The sequence below is a fragment of the Equus przewalskii genome, chromosome 2, assembly GCF_037783145.1.
Source record: "Equus przewalskii isolate Varuska chromosome 2, EquPr2, whole genome shotgun sequence".
Taxonomy (NCBI): domain Eukaryota; kingdom Metazoa; phylum Chordata; class Mammalia; order Perissodactyla; family Equidae; genus Equus; species Equus przewalskii.
In genome coordinates this window covers 107,548,624-107,562,019 of record NC_091832.1, presented here as the reverse complement: position 1 = coordinate 107,562,019, position 13,396 = coordinate 107,548,624, and the positions used below count along the sequence as shown (strand labels likewise).

The following is a 13,396-nucleotide window of genomic DNA, read 5'->3' as shown; positions in this document are numbered from 1 at the left end:
ACATGGAGATGTCTATTACACATCCAAGTGCAGATGTCAAGTAGTCTGTAACTCTACGAATGCAGAGTTCAGGAGGGAAGTTCAAGCCAGAGGGAAAAATTGTTTCTAAAATATGGACATTGGCCTTGATGAAACACTGTAATATAAGTATTTCTTATTAAATTACCTCAGTGGGAATGTCATAAGTATATAGATCAATAAAATTTGTTTATATTTTCAACAGTAACAGGGTACTGCAAATTCAGAAAACTATAAAAAGCTTTCGCAGAATTTTTGAAAGGATAGTGAAAAAGCTGGTGGGTAATTATTTAAAACACACCATCATCTCCAGAAGCCAAGATGTGTACATTAAATGCAAGTTTTCAAAAATTAATCCTATTTCTTTTAAAAATAAGCACAAGACTCCTAGATCAGGAGAATTACATGCAAACTACATATATTCATTCCAATGAATTATTTGAGAATGTCCTTTAGGACAAGTCTTGTCCATAAAGGCTGAGAAGTAGAAATGTCCCATAGATGGTAATATGATTAGATAAATTATTTGCCGGTTTAGCAACCAAACCCCAGGAACATTCTGGCAGTATATTTTCCCTTGATATTTCTTTACCATCTTTTGAACCAACCCATTAAGAAACAAATGTTTGTTGAGTACCACGTATGTGCCTTTACACTGAGTGCTGGATGCAAAAGAATGAATATGTCTTATTCCCTGTAAGAAGGAACAAATGGTTCACAGCCTAGCCCTTTGACCTACTACTCCTAGCCTACATGTCACCTTGGCTCTTGGAGTCTGGATCCACTTATTCCACTGTGGCCCTATGCATTTGTTTTTTTGTGGCCTCATTCTATTTCCTATATCAAGAAACAAAATACTTACCCAAGTCAGCAACAAATCGATGAATTATTTGAAAATTAATTATTAAAAAAAGTAAAGTGGGAGTTCTGATTTTGGGTAAGGTGGAGTAAGTATACTCCACTCTGTATATCCCATCAAATGTACCTCTAAAACCTGGACAGAATTCATGGAGCAGAATTTATCTGAAGTCTTTGAAAAATAAGTAGTAGCTGACAGACTGGGGAAGAAGACCAGAATTCAACACACACCAAGTTGGCAGTGAGTTTCTTGCTTTTCTCTGGTATACCCTGGCCTGGATGGAAGCACAAAACCCAGCCCACAGAGCCCAAAACTCATAAGAGGGCACCAAGGTGCCCACAGAGAGAATTCCAGGAAACACCCTCTAGCCCTATCTTGGGGAGTGGGATAGGGGTCTCCAAATGCTCGGAGAGAGTGGGTAGAATCCCCCATTTTTTTCTTTTCTCAATTCTCTCATACTCTAGCTTCCAGATGAACTCACAGTAGTTGTGGAAACAGGAGCATCAACGATGGCAGCAGGAGCCTTGAGGTGTTGAAAATTCAAAGGGGATCTTCCCTTCTAATTGGAGAAGCTGTGGTCTCAATAAGGTGGAGTAAACCCCTGTTGCTTTTCTTCTTCTGTCATACTGCCCTTTGGTCCTGGAGGTGTACACAGTCATAAAAAGTGTGCAGCAGAGCAGAGTTATAGAAACCTCAACTTTCTGGTCAAGGACCAAAGAAGGAAAAGAACTTGAAAAAGGGAGACCATAAAGTTGAATATAAACTCCTGGGCTCACACTTGAGCTCTAAATTTGTGGATCTGATCCTAAACACATACTAAAAGATAGTGAGAACTAAACAGATACAGCACCAATGACCACCCAGGTACCAACTCACCACTAAGTGGCTCGCATATGGGACAAATATGAGTAACATTGCAAAGGTTTGAACATGAAGCACTCATGTCATCAGAGTCCCAGAAAAAGAGAAAGAATATGGTGTTAAAAAAGTATTTGAAGAAATGATGGCTAAAAACTACTAAAATTGGATTGTAGACATAAATCTACAGATTCCAGGAGCTCAACAAACTCTAAGCATGAGAAACCCAAGAAAACCTAAGCCTGGCCACATCAAATTCAAACTACTGAAACTAAATACCAAGAAAAAATCTTGATACTACCCAAGAAAAATTACCAATTGTTTTATGGAACAATGACTCAAATGATTTGTGTTTCTGTTCAGAAACTATGGAGCCCAAAAGGAAGGGGAGCAAAATTTTTAAAGTGCTTCAGGAAGATAATTGTCAACCCAGAATCTATAGTCACTAAAAATATTCCTTTGGAATGAAAGTGAAATAAAAACATTTTCAGATAATGGAAAACTAAGAGGAGTTGTTGCTAGCAAAATCATTATAGCATAATTGCTAAAATAAATTTTCAGACAGAGGAAACATGACACCAGAAGGAAAGTTGTATCATCAAGAATGAAGGAAGAACAACAGAAATGGTAAATATCTATAAATATAATCAATGAGTTTTCTCTTGAGTTCTTTAAAATACATTTTACATTTAAAATAGGAAATTATGACAACTTGGATAAATCTCAAAGGCATTATGTTGAGTGAAAGCCAGCCTCAAAAGCTTACCTATCATATAATACCATTTATATGGCATTTTTTTTTTTTTTTTTTTTTTTTTTTAAAGATTTTATTTTTTCCTTTTTCTCCCCAAAGCCCCCCAGTACATAGTTGTGTATTCTTCGTTGTGGGTTCTTCTAGTTGTGGCATGTGGGACGCTGCCTCAGCGTGGTCTGACGAGCAGTGCCATGTCCGCGCCCAGGATTCGAACCAACGAAACACTGGGCCGCCTGCAGCGGAGCGCGCGAACTTAACCACTCGGCCACGGGGCCAGCCCCTATATGGCATTTTTAAGAAGATACATGTCAACTTCTTTATGATGCTTTCTCTAACCTCCTCAAGTAGCCACAACCTCAATGTCCATCATATCATCTGGCTTTATCCTAATCATAACATCATAACCATTATCACCATATAAACTATCTTGATCACATATTTGTTTTCTTTTTTGTTGTCTGCATCTCTCCTTACCCCACCTATTTGTCAGTGAATTTGTTAGTTCTATTTACCCCTGTGCATTCTTAGTGCTTAAAACCATGCCTAGTACACAACAGACACTCATTTGCCAAATATATTTATGTTTAACGGCTGGATAAATTGGTATTTTAGGAAGGCTGATACTAACACATTTGTGTCAAATGGTTTGGAATGTGGTGTCTTAATAGCTAATATCTTTTGCGTGCTTGCTAGAATTCCAGATGTTGTTCTAACATTTTCCATGTATTTCTTCATATAATATTCATAAAAAGTCCACGAGGGAAATGCTATTCCTATACTCAGTGTATAGATGAGGAAAAGAGCCATATGGAGGTAAAATAATTTGCCCAAAGTCACACATATGTCAAGTGGTGGACCCATGAAGTGAATCAGGAAATCTGACTTTAACACTCTCACCATGGTGATATTTCTTCTACTTCTTGTCCTTGTCCTTGCCTAGAAGCAAAGACATCCACTGAGATGCTGTCCCAGTACTCCAGGTGTGAGTCAACAAAGGCTAGAACTTAGAAAGAAAAGAAAAGAACACATATGAGGCAGATAACAAAGTGCTGATGACAGACTGGACACGGAGCACAGAAAGTGGATTTTAAACGGCATCTCTGACTTGGAAAGCAATGATAGTGCTCTTTTCTTACTATTTCTGTAAATAGGAAAGAGAAGAGAGGAAATAGATTTTGGAGGCAGGATATATACCTGGAAATGACTAGTAGGTGGTTTGATGGGACAGAGATGAGAATAAAGCTGTAGACTTGGAAATCATTCAAACAAAGTCAGCATTATATTTCCTGATTGAAAGTTATCTATAATTCACACTTTCATAATTTTAAATTTGGGGTACATTTTAATATTGAGCTTATATGTATTTTTCATGCAATTGAAGATCTTTGTAATTACATATTATGAGATGGAAAGTGTAGATAAAGAAGCAAAAGATTAAGAATTGAATCTTAAAAATTAGGATGGAAGAGTTCTCGAGAGTTGAGAATGAGAGAAAGTCATGAGGGAGAGTAAGAGCCCAGCCTTCTCGGGGGCCAAGGCAATGAGCTAACCGATTTCCTTCTGGCCAACTACACCCATCAGCTACTCCAGAGAGACTAAAACCACACGTAAACTAGCTCATGTGCATTTTTTCCTAGTAGTAAAAGCTTAAAGTAAATTGCAAAGCAAAAGTTTGTGAATAGATACCATGCTCCCTCTCCTCTTACCTCTGATACCCAGGAACATTCCCCCACCCTCGGTCTTACATAATTACAGTACAGGGTAGGAGGAACTGTGGGGCCATTCCTCACAGGGAACATTACTCCCAAGTCAACTCCCAACACACTCAGTTCTCCTTGATGTGATTAAGATCACTACACTGATAAGTTTTGCCTTTCCATGTCTGATTAATCTATTACTGGGCATTAAATATTTTTGTAGAGCCTCATTTAAGATTTACTCCTTGACTATAACTGGGCTGCCTTTTACTCCTAGATAAAAACCCTAAGTTCATTGAGGTCCGGGGTTTAACTGGAATTTTTTGTTACTTTTGGACCTCTTTGCAAAATAATAATAAAATTTCTCATGCATTTTTCATGGACACAGAGTCAAGATCAAAAGCCACGACTTTTAAAGGTTTGGGGATTCTCTGAAGCATGTGAAGTAAGGGGCTTTGTACAAAACCAAGGTCAAAAAAGTTTTCAAAATGAAGGACAGATTAAAGGTGAGAGATAGATAGTAATAAGATTTGATTTTACTAGAGACATGCAAGAGGGAAATTAATAGTTCAGGGGAAAATATTAGGTGTAATAAGGGAAAAGAAGTCGAACTTAAAGAAAATTCTCCTGTGTTTAAAGGATTTCAGGAAAAGACTAATTAAATGTTTGTGAGAATAGTTAAAAACAGTCGGCTCTAAGCTACCAAAGATTATTTCTCAAAGTTTCATAACATCTTTTTCTGGCTAATGGGATAATTAAAGTGTCAACCAAAACTGGGTACATTTCAATTATAGCCATACCCTATGAAATTAAAAATGCCTCATAGCAAAATAAACTTGTTATTATTATTGCAGGGGGAATTTTTATTAGGTTGAAAAATGCATTATCAGATTTGATTGAGGTGACTCAGTATGGTCACCTTAATTCTCATAAATCAAATCAGCAGCCCAGAAAGTGAACTTTTAAAAACATTTGAAAATTTTCAGCCTGAAGGAAAATAGAGAGAGGCATATTCTCTTGCTTTAGTAATCTTAGAACAGTAATTACCCTCCCCACAGGTGAGTGAGTAGGAGCATGTGGCAGACCACAGGAGTCTAATGCCTATAAAATGGCCTTTTCTTCAGCTTAATAGCAGGTGTGTGGTGTTGGTTACCTCATTTTCACTCTCATTAAGCAGAAAGTACAGCATGTTAGATGATTGGAAACTAGTCTCCAGATTTTTCTGTCCCTTTCATCAGTTGATTTATAGATAATAGCCATTAAATTTTTAATTAGCAATTATATTTAACGCAGGAAGAAGAGAAATATGAAATAAAAACATACATATCTTGATTCAATCTGGAGTTTTGTTTCTGATATGATAGGCACAATCTAACCTTTATTCCAATCCTATTTTTAATGCAGACATGAAACTTTCCGTTCCTCCCAAAGTGGCAAAAATTAGCTACAATGGTACAATCGTCGTTTACCTAGATATGAATATCTTGGCAGACATTAATGTCAACGCATAGAACAGTTTTTGTGAAAATGTACCTAATGAAGCTTCTCATCTTCTGTAATTTTGAATACTGCTCTCACAAAAAAATCATGATGTGGAGTGAGTTAGATTTTGCAAGAAGAGCTCTTACAACAGAACTCGCAGCCTTTTCCACCCTTCCTTTAGCAACGTAGTATCCTAAGCCATTGATAATTTGGGTTTTTTTTTTTTAATACAGAAGGTATATGGAAACCATTTCAAATTGATATCAGGAAAGAATTATGTGGCGAATTCTTTTATAAAACAAATAAGGACTGATTGGTAAATATTATCTCAATTTACTTAGTTGCTTAGGTGAAAATCTAGGAGCCATCCCTGGTTTTTCTCTTTCCTTCATATCCAACATTCAATCCATCATCAAGTCTTGTTCACTCTATCTTAAAAATATAGCCCACTTCTACTGGTGGTCTAAGCCAACACTTTGTCCAGCTCTGATTCCCTCAGTAGCCATCTCCCTTTTTTTTTGGTGGTGGTGGGGGGGAGGAAGATTAGATTAGCCCTGAGCTAATATCTGTGCCAATCTTCCTCTATTTTGTATGTGGGATGCCACCACGGTATGGCTTGACAAATGGTGTAAGTCCTGGCCTGGGATCTGAACCTGTGAACCCAGGCCACCAAAGCAGTGCATGCTGGACTCAACCACTATGCCACAGGGTGGCCTCAGTGGCCATCTATTTTTGCCTCTACCTTCTATTCTCCCCTCAGCAGTCAGAATTATCTTGTAAAATTAAAGCAGATCAGGTCATTCTCCTGTTCACAAATTGGCAATAGCTTCTCATCACACTTAGAATAAAATCCAGAGTCCTCCCCGTGGCCTACAAGGCCTCTGTGATTGGGCCTTTGGCTTCCTCTCAGACTTCATCCGCTTCTCTCTAGCCACACTGGCTAGTTCTTTCCTGCCTCAGGGTCTTCTGCCTGGAACATTCCTCTAGACCTTTTCATGTCAGCCACTTTATCTCATTCTGGGCATTCTTTGCTTCCTGAAACATACCAGACAGTCTCCCAGCTTAAAACCTTTATTCTGGCTCTCCCTGTGCTAAGAACTCTCTCCCTCCAGCTATTTGGATGCTCCACAGCATTGCCCCTGAGGCCTATCTGGCCGTCCTACTTAATATTGCCAATGCCCCCAGTCCCAGCGCTCGACCTTCTATTCACTTTCTATGTTTCTTTATAGCGCATATCATCTTTTATTTATTTAAAAAAAATTTTTTTTTGAGGAAGATTAGCCCTGAGCTACCTACTGCCAGTCCTCCTTTTTTTGCTGAGGAAGCCTGGCCCTGAGCTAACATCCATGCCCATCTTCCTCTACTTTATATGTGGGACTCCTACCACAGCATGGTGTGCCAAGCGGTGCCATGTCCGCACTCGGGATCCTAACCGGCGAACCCCAGGCCACCTACAAGCGGAATGTGCGAACTCAACTGCTGCTCCACTGGGCCGGCCCCTACAGCACATATCATCTTTTAAAACATCACATAATTTAATTATTTATTGTCTGTCTTCTCCTGCAGGATGAGAGCTCCATGAGGCAAGCATTTGTTGGTGTCTTTTTGTTGTTCATTTTTGTGCTCCAAATGTCTAGAACAATGCCTGGCATACAGCAGTCCCATAATAAATATTTATTGAATGAATGATTTAGATTTAGCTATATAACAGCCTATCAGAGCATACTTTAGGTTTAAAGAAGAAATTTCTAAATTAGAATTTATAGAAGTCAAGACAATATTCTCACAATAGTTTAAAAGTCTTCTATCTTTAGGAAATATTTAGGAAGTAAATATTGTTATTAAATCCAGTTGCTGATCCAACAGAATTTTTTAAAGGCAAAATATAAGATTGAAGAGATTACTTGAGCAATTCAAGCAAAACATTAATGCTATTTCTACCATTCCATGACAGCAGATAACTCTCAATGTTCAAATTAACGTCAACATATTTTTTGTAATTCGATCTCTTAGTAATTGTAGCAACTGCTTTACATTCTTCTCTACTTTTCCTTACTAAATGAGTATATCGAAAAAATATTTCATGTATCCTTTTATTTCTTCATATTCTGGTTTCATGTAGTATAGACGTGTTTTCCTCAAAAAAATAGAAATTTTTTAGTTTATTTGTACACTTTCCTTGTTCCTTAAAAAGTTTTGAAGTATAGCTAATTAAAAAAGCTGACATTCTTCTATATACATGTTAATAATAATTATTAAAGTAAAGTTAATAAAGGAAAAGTGCCATGTAAACTTGAAATAATTGTGTTTAAATTTTCAAGAGCTTTTAAATAAATTATTTAATTGTATTACATAAACTTGCAATTGTACTGAGAATGGTTCTGTTTAGTCATAAGAAATTTCACGTAGTACCTTCTATTCATCTATTGAATAATGGACTTTGGATTAATTGGCTTGCAATTAATAAAGCATATTGGTCAATAGTTGCCTTTATATCTATGTCTACCTGGGTCACTCTCTCAGTCACATGATGAAAGAAAGAAAATGTCCTAAAGTGCTGGAGACTAGGGAGTATCGAATGGCACTTGGTGTATTTACAGACCAGTGGGAGAAATGGCTACTTTTCCATCAGGATTAATTTACCCCTTCTTCTTTCAAAATTGAACTTCCAAGATTTAGCTGGGTGCCCAGTCACTCAGTAAGGGCCAACATGACTCACTTAATCCAGATTTGGCCACACGACTAATTATACCTAAAAGAATGTGAACCAAAGTAATATGTGCTGATTCCAGGTCAAGCCCTTAAAAGGAATAGATATGCACCGTACTTGCTTTTTAATCTTTGCCCACTGAGATATGAATGTCTTGGAAGATCTGGAGAAAACACATGGATGTAGAAACGCTGGTTGTGTGTAGAAAATGAGAGAGCTGTCATATTGGTCCTGTGTTACAAGCCTCTGGACCGTTTTGTGAGACAGTAAAGACGGTCTTCTGTTTTCTGTTGAAACTTTTATTTTGGGATAATTTTGTTAGAGCACCGTAGGCTGAACTAAGAAGACCAGAGAACATGAAACAAAAACTAACAAATAGATGTTTATTCAGGATTTTTGTACAGTAAATATAACATAATTCATTTTCAGAGTTTTGGGATGTGAGGAACTCAAAGTGTCACTCCATGGTTTCCTAGCATCTAACGTAGCCAGTGAGAAAGCCGGGAACAGGTTGAGTCTCGCTCCTTAGCTCCTGGGAGGTGACAAATCTTTCTGTCTTCAATCTCTGGAAACTTTTAGCCTTTTCTCTGTGTTCTTGATGTTGTGAAATTTCATGAGGATTTTGTTTGTTTGTTTTTAATTTATTGTCTTGGAGGACTAGATGAGTCCTTTTAATCTGAAGGTGTGTAGTATTCCTCAACTCTAGAAAATATTCTTTTGTTATTTCTTTTATACTCCTCCCCCCGCCCCTCCAATTTCTATTTCTTGTCTCTGGGCCTTCTGGATTTTTTTTATGTCTCCTACCTTTTTTCCTCTTTCATCATGAGAGGACTAAGAAGAGACTATATGTGCTCAGTTATTTTTCACTGCATTTTGAAGCAAGTATCAGCACGTTCCATAGATCTGCTAATTTCTCATAGGTTAGGGTTTTTAGTGCCCAGTCCCTTCAATGATCTAGCCTCATTAGAATAATGATGATAATAATAAAATTGGTAATAATAGCTGGCATTTGATGAGCATTTACTGTGTGACTGACGTGGTTAAGAATTTCCCATGTATTATTCATTTAACACTTCCATGAGGTGAGTATTGTAATTTTTTCCCTTTTCCGGATAAGGCAATGGGTGAAGAGGATGCTGAAGAACGGGCCCCAAGTCACAGCTAAACCAGAAGGTAGAGCTGGGCTGTAAACCATGGTCACATGCACTCAAAGTTTTAACTCCTGGAAAATGAATAAAATACCAAATGGTTTTCTTTTCATATTTTTCCACAGAAGCATGCTATATATTTGAGTTTACAGCTTCAGGTAAGTGGAGTTTTTCAAGGAAAAAAATTGAATGTGTTTATCTTTGGAGCCCTGTCGGAATCCTTTGAACATTTTATTGACATGTGTTTTAAATAGTCTTACCGCAAAGGAACTTCCTTTGTTTATTTCTAACTCGTGACTTCTGTCCTTCTTAAGCCTGCTTCTGACCTTTATCTTTTCTTCAGGCTGTAAGAAAACAAGAGGTATTCCAAATTAATCCTGAGCTTGTAATTTAGCTGAACTATATCAGAGATAATGGCCTGATAACAAGCAAAAGGCAGATATCTGGGCACTGTTTACCTCAGAGTCCTTTTTGGGAACTGCTCATGAAGATGTTAACTTGATTCGGGAAGATAGTGGGGAAGAGTGAGAAGGATGCAAAATTAATTTTACTATTTCTTTTCCTATCTTTGGAGACTATTTATTACTGAATTTTGATGAAGTGTGTTAACAAGAAAAGATTGATTCAGGAAACATAGTCACCAGAACATATAGAGAATTATGGTACCTCTGGTCCTGGAAGTAGACATACATACTCGGGGAAGTGCTACCCTATCTTTATGAAATTCATAAAGTTGTTTCAAGTTATATAATATTTAAAAAAGTAGCTTCCTTCAATTCTTCTCTAGAAGCAAGGCTTGAAATTCATATTTTACAATAAATACTGCTCCATTTTTGTTCATTGATATCTTTCGTAGTAGTTCTATAAATTCTATAAATTCTCTTTTTAAAGACTGTCAGAAATTCTATCTAACTCTCCTTTGCTATGCAAGGGATTTGTTGACTTATGTCTAAGACCACTTTTTTGCCTTTACCAAGAATGAAAACATATTACCAAGAAACAGATGGAAAATAATTCCATGATTCTTAGCAGCATCCCCAGAGAATCTCCCACTTCCCACCCCCACTTTTTTACATTTTGCAGAGGAAGCATTAAGCAATCTCAATATTCATCTGATCACTTCATTTTGACGGATGATACAGCCTTTCAGAAAAGCCACCTGGAATAAAAAAGGAATTAAAAAAATAGTTTAATGGAAATATATTGAAAAAGCAGGGAAATATTAGAATGTCAGTGAAAGGGAAATGATCATGCACTGTCACAAACTATTAATTTTGTAACAAAACCCACTAATTTAGGCACCTTCTGTTTAGTTATCGATGTGAGAAAATTCATCCCATGGAGATATAAAATTTGAAAGCCTTGGATCCTTTGAAAATCAGATCCAAGTGTTTGTGTGAATCTGTGTCTGTGTATTTTGGGAGAAGTTGTGAAGAATAGTTTCAATCATGTGATCTCTGTTTTAATTTTATCCACATGACCGCCGATCCTACAGGGACCTCTTAAGAAGAGAGAAGTGGGCTGGTGCAGGTGTCAGAGCAAGATCAAAGGACAACACGCCATCTTGAAGAAAATAAAACAGGACAAAAACAATCTGGAACTGAGTATTCAAGTGCTTTGAGAGTGACACCTATTTCAATGAAAGTCTTCCACGAATTTGTGATCCACATTTTATAAAAGCTTACAAGTACACTTGTATATTAAAAATAATCGGTTATCCATCAGGACATTTTAAACAATACAAAAATCACTATAGTACATAAGGAGTGTTGTGCCGAGATCTATTTTCCAGAGATGTAGCTCGTTTGTGAGAAATATTACCAGTGGGTGAAATTTATCCTTGAGGAGACGAAGATGAACCAAAACCTTGTTCCTGCAGCTTACACTTCAGAGGGGAAACTGATATTACGCAGCTAATCAAATTAATGAATGTGTAATTTAAAATATGGTATGTTCAAAGAAAATAAAAGAAGTCAATCCTGGAAAAGTATATAGTAGACAAACTTGACCTAATTTGGAGAAGTGAAGGAAATGATCTTTCCCATGTGATCAGAGGATTGAGTACGGGTTAACCAGGTGAAGGTGGAGAGCAAGAAGAGAATCCTATATTGAGAGACCGGCACATGTAAAATCCTTGTGAAGCAAGGAAGCTTGGAAAGAAGGCCAGAGAGACTGGAGAAGAGAGAGGAGGACGGAGGGAGGAAGGAACAAAGCTGGAGAGGTTGGCAAGAACCAGACCATGTAACAGTGCCTTGGAGGCCATGTTAAGGATTTTGATCATTTTCGAAGACAACAGGAAAAAAATACATTATAATTAGGCTGTGTAGGGGGAGAAGAAGGGTTAGGGGTGTGATAGTATCAAATTTACATTTACCATAGAGAACAGATTGAACAGGGACCAGAATAATTCTGAGAGAGCAGTGGTTGCAACAATCCAGGTAAAAGATGAAGATAAATTTGATTAGGAGAGAGATAGAGTAAATGGAGAGAAGTTAATGGAATTTACAAATGATATGTGAGTTGCCTGAACTGGATAACGTGTTTGATGTGGGAGGTGATGGAGTGGGAAGTGCCAAGTATCCTTGACTCTAGGTTAGATTTGAAGGACTTGGATGGGTGATGTTGCCACCCACAGAGATATTGAATACTGTGAGTGTCAGGTGTGAGGGGGTAAGAGCATGCTTCAGTCTAGGATGTCCTGACTTTGCTGAATCTTTGAGAAATTCTTGTGGAATGTTTCATAAGTAGCTGAAGATAAAAGTCTGGAGTTTAGGAGCAAGTTAATTGTGAAGTATTAATTTAGTAAAACTGTAGAAATGGATGAAACTAGTCTAGAGAAAGAGCATAGTGTGAGAAAAGAAGGCAGCTAATGGTAAGCCAAGATGGCAGCATTTAATAGCTGGAATAAGGAGGATGAGATCTCAAAGGTGAATGAGAAGGAATTGCCAAATATGTAGGAAGAAAACAAAGAGAATGTGGTTCAGGGAGGACAGGGAAAAGAGAACTGAAACAAGTGTGTGGTGAGGAGTGTTAAATGACTGAGGAATCAAAAAGATCAGCACCAAAATTATACATTAAATTATACACAAAATATACATTTTGTGACAGGATCATTGGTAATCTGAGGAATGGACAAGTGTTTTGTTATTATGTATTTTTATCTTTCTTAAGCAAATTTCCAGGAGTGTTATTGACGGGTCTGATGTTTAACTTTATAAGAAATTGCAAGGCTATTTTCCAATGCAGCTATATAAAACATTCCACCAAAAATATAAGAGAGTTCCAGGTGCTCCACATCCTCACCAACACCCAGTACTGTCAGATTTATTGAGGCAAAGTGGACATACAATAAGTTGCAGATATTTAAATCATATAATTTGATATGCTTTGACATAGGTATACAACTGTGAGATCATCACCACAATCAAGACGGCATACATGTCCACCACCCCAAAAACTTCCCTTTTTGCAGTCCCTTCTTCCCACTACTCCCCTCTCCCCATCATCCCCTGGCAACCACTGATCTGCTTTCTGTCGCTGTACGTAGTTTGCATTTTCTCGAATTCTACATAAATCGACCATACTTCAGAGATAGTTCCCCTTCTCCATTTTGTAGTACTATGGCTAAGAATGTGTGCTGAGATTGCAACATTTTACAAAATCTGTGTAAAAATTGTGTAGGCTCATGTGTGAACTAAACTTTGAAGCATTTTCATATTCTTCCTTGATCTACATAATTTTTATTTTTTTATTTTATTTTTTTGGTGAGGAAGATTGGCCCTGAGCTAATATCTGTTGCCAATCTTCCTCTATGTGGGAGGCTGCCACAGCATGGCTTGACGAGTGGTGTGTAGGTCTGCACCCAGGATC

At 37.4% G+C, this 13,396-nt stretch overlaps 1 long non-coding RNA gene across 1 annotated transcript; it reads left to right on the top strand.

Annotated features, from left to right (window-relative positions):
- Positions 1 to 4,574: 4,574 nt before the first annotated feature.
- On the top strand, positions 4,575 to 11,514 carry LOC139081827 (uncharacterized). Its single transcript, XR_011537231.1, has 3 exons — positions 4,575 to 4,692; positions 9,652 to 9,684; positions 11,022 to 11,514. It is a non-coding gene; the product is annotated as an uncharacterized lncRNA (long non-coding RNA).
- The last annotated feature ends 1,882 nt before the right edge of the window (positions 11,515 to 13,396 follow it).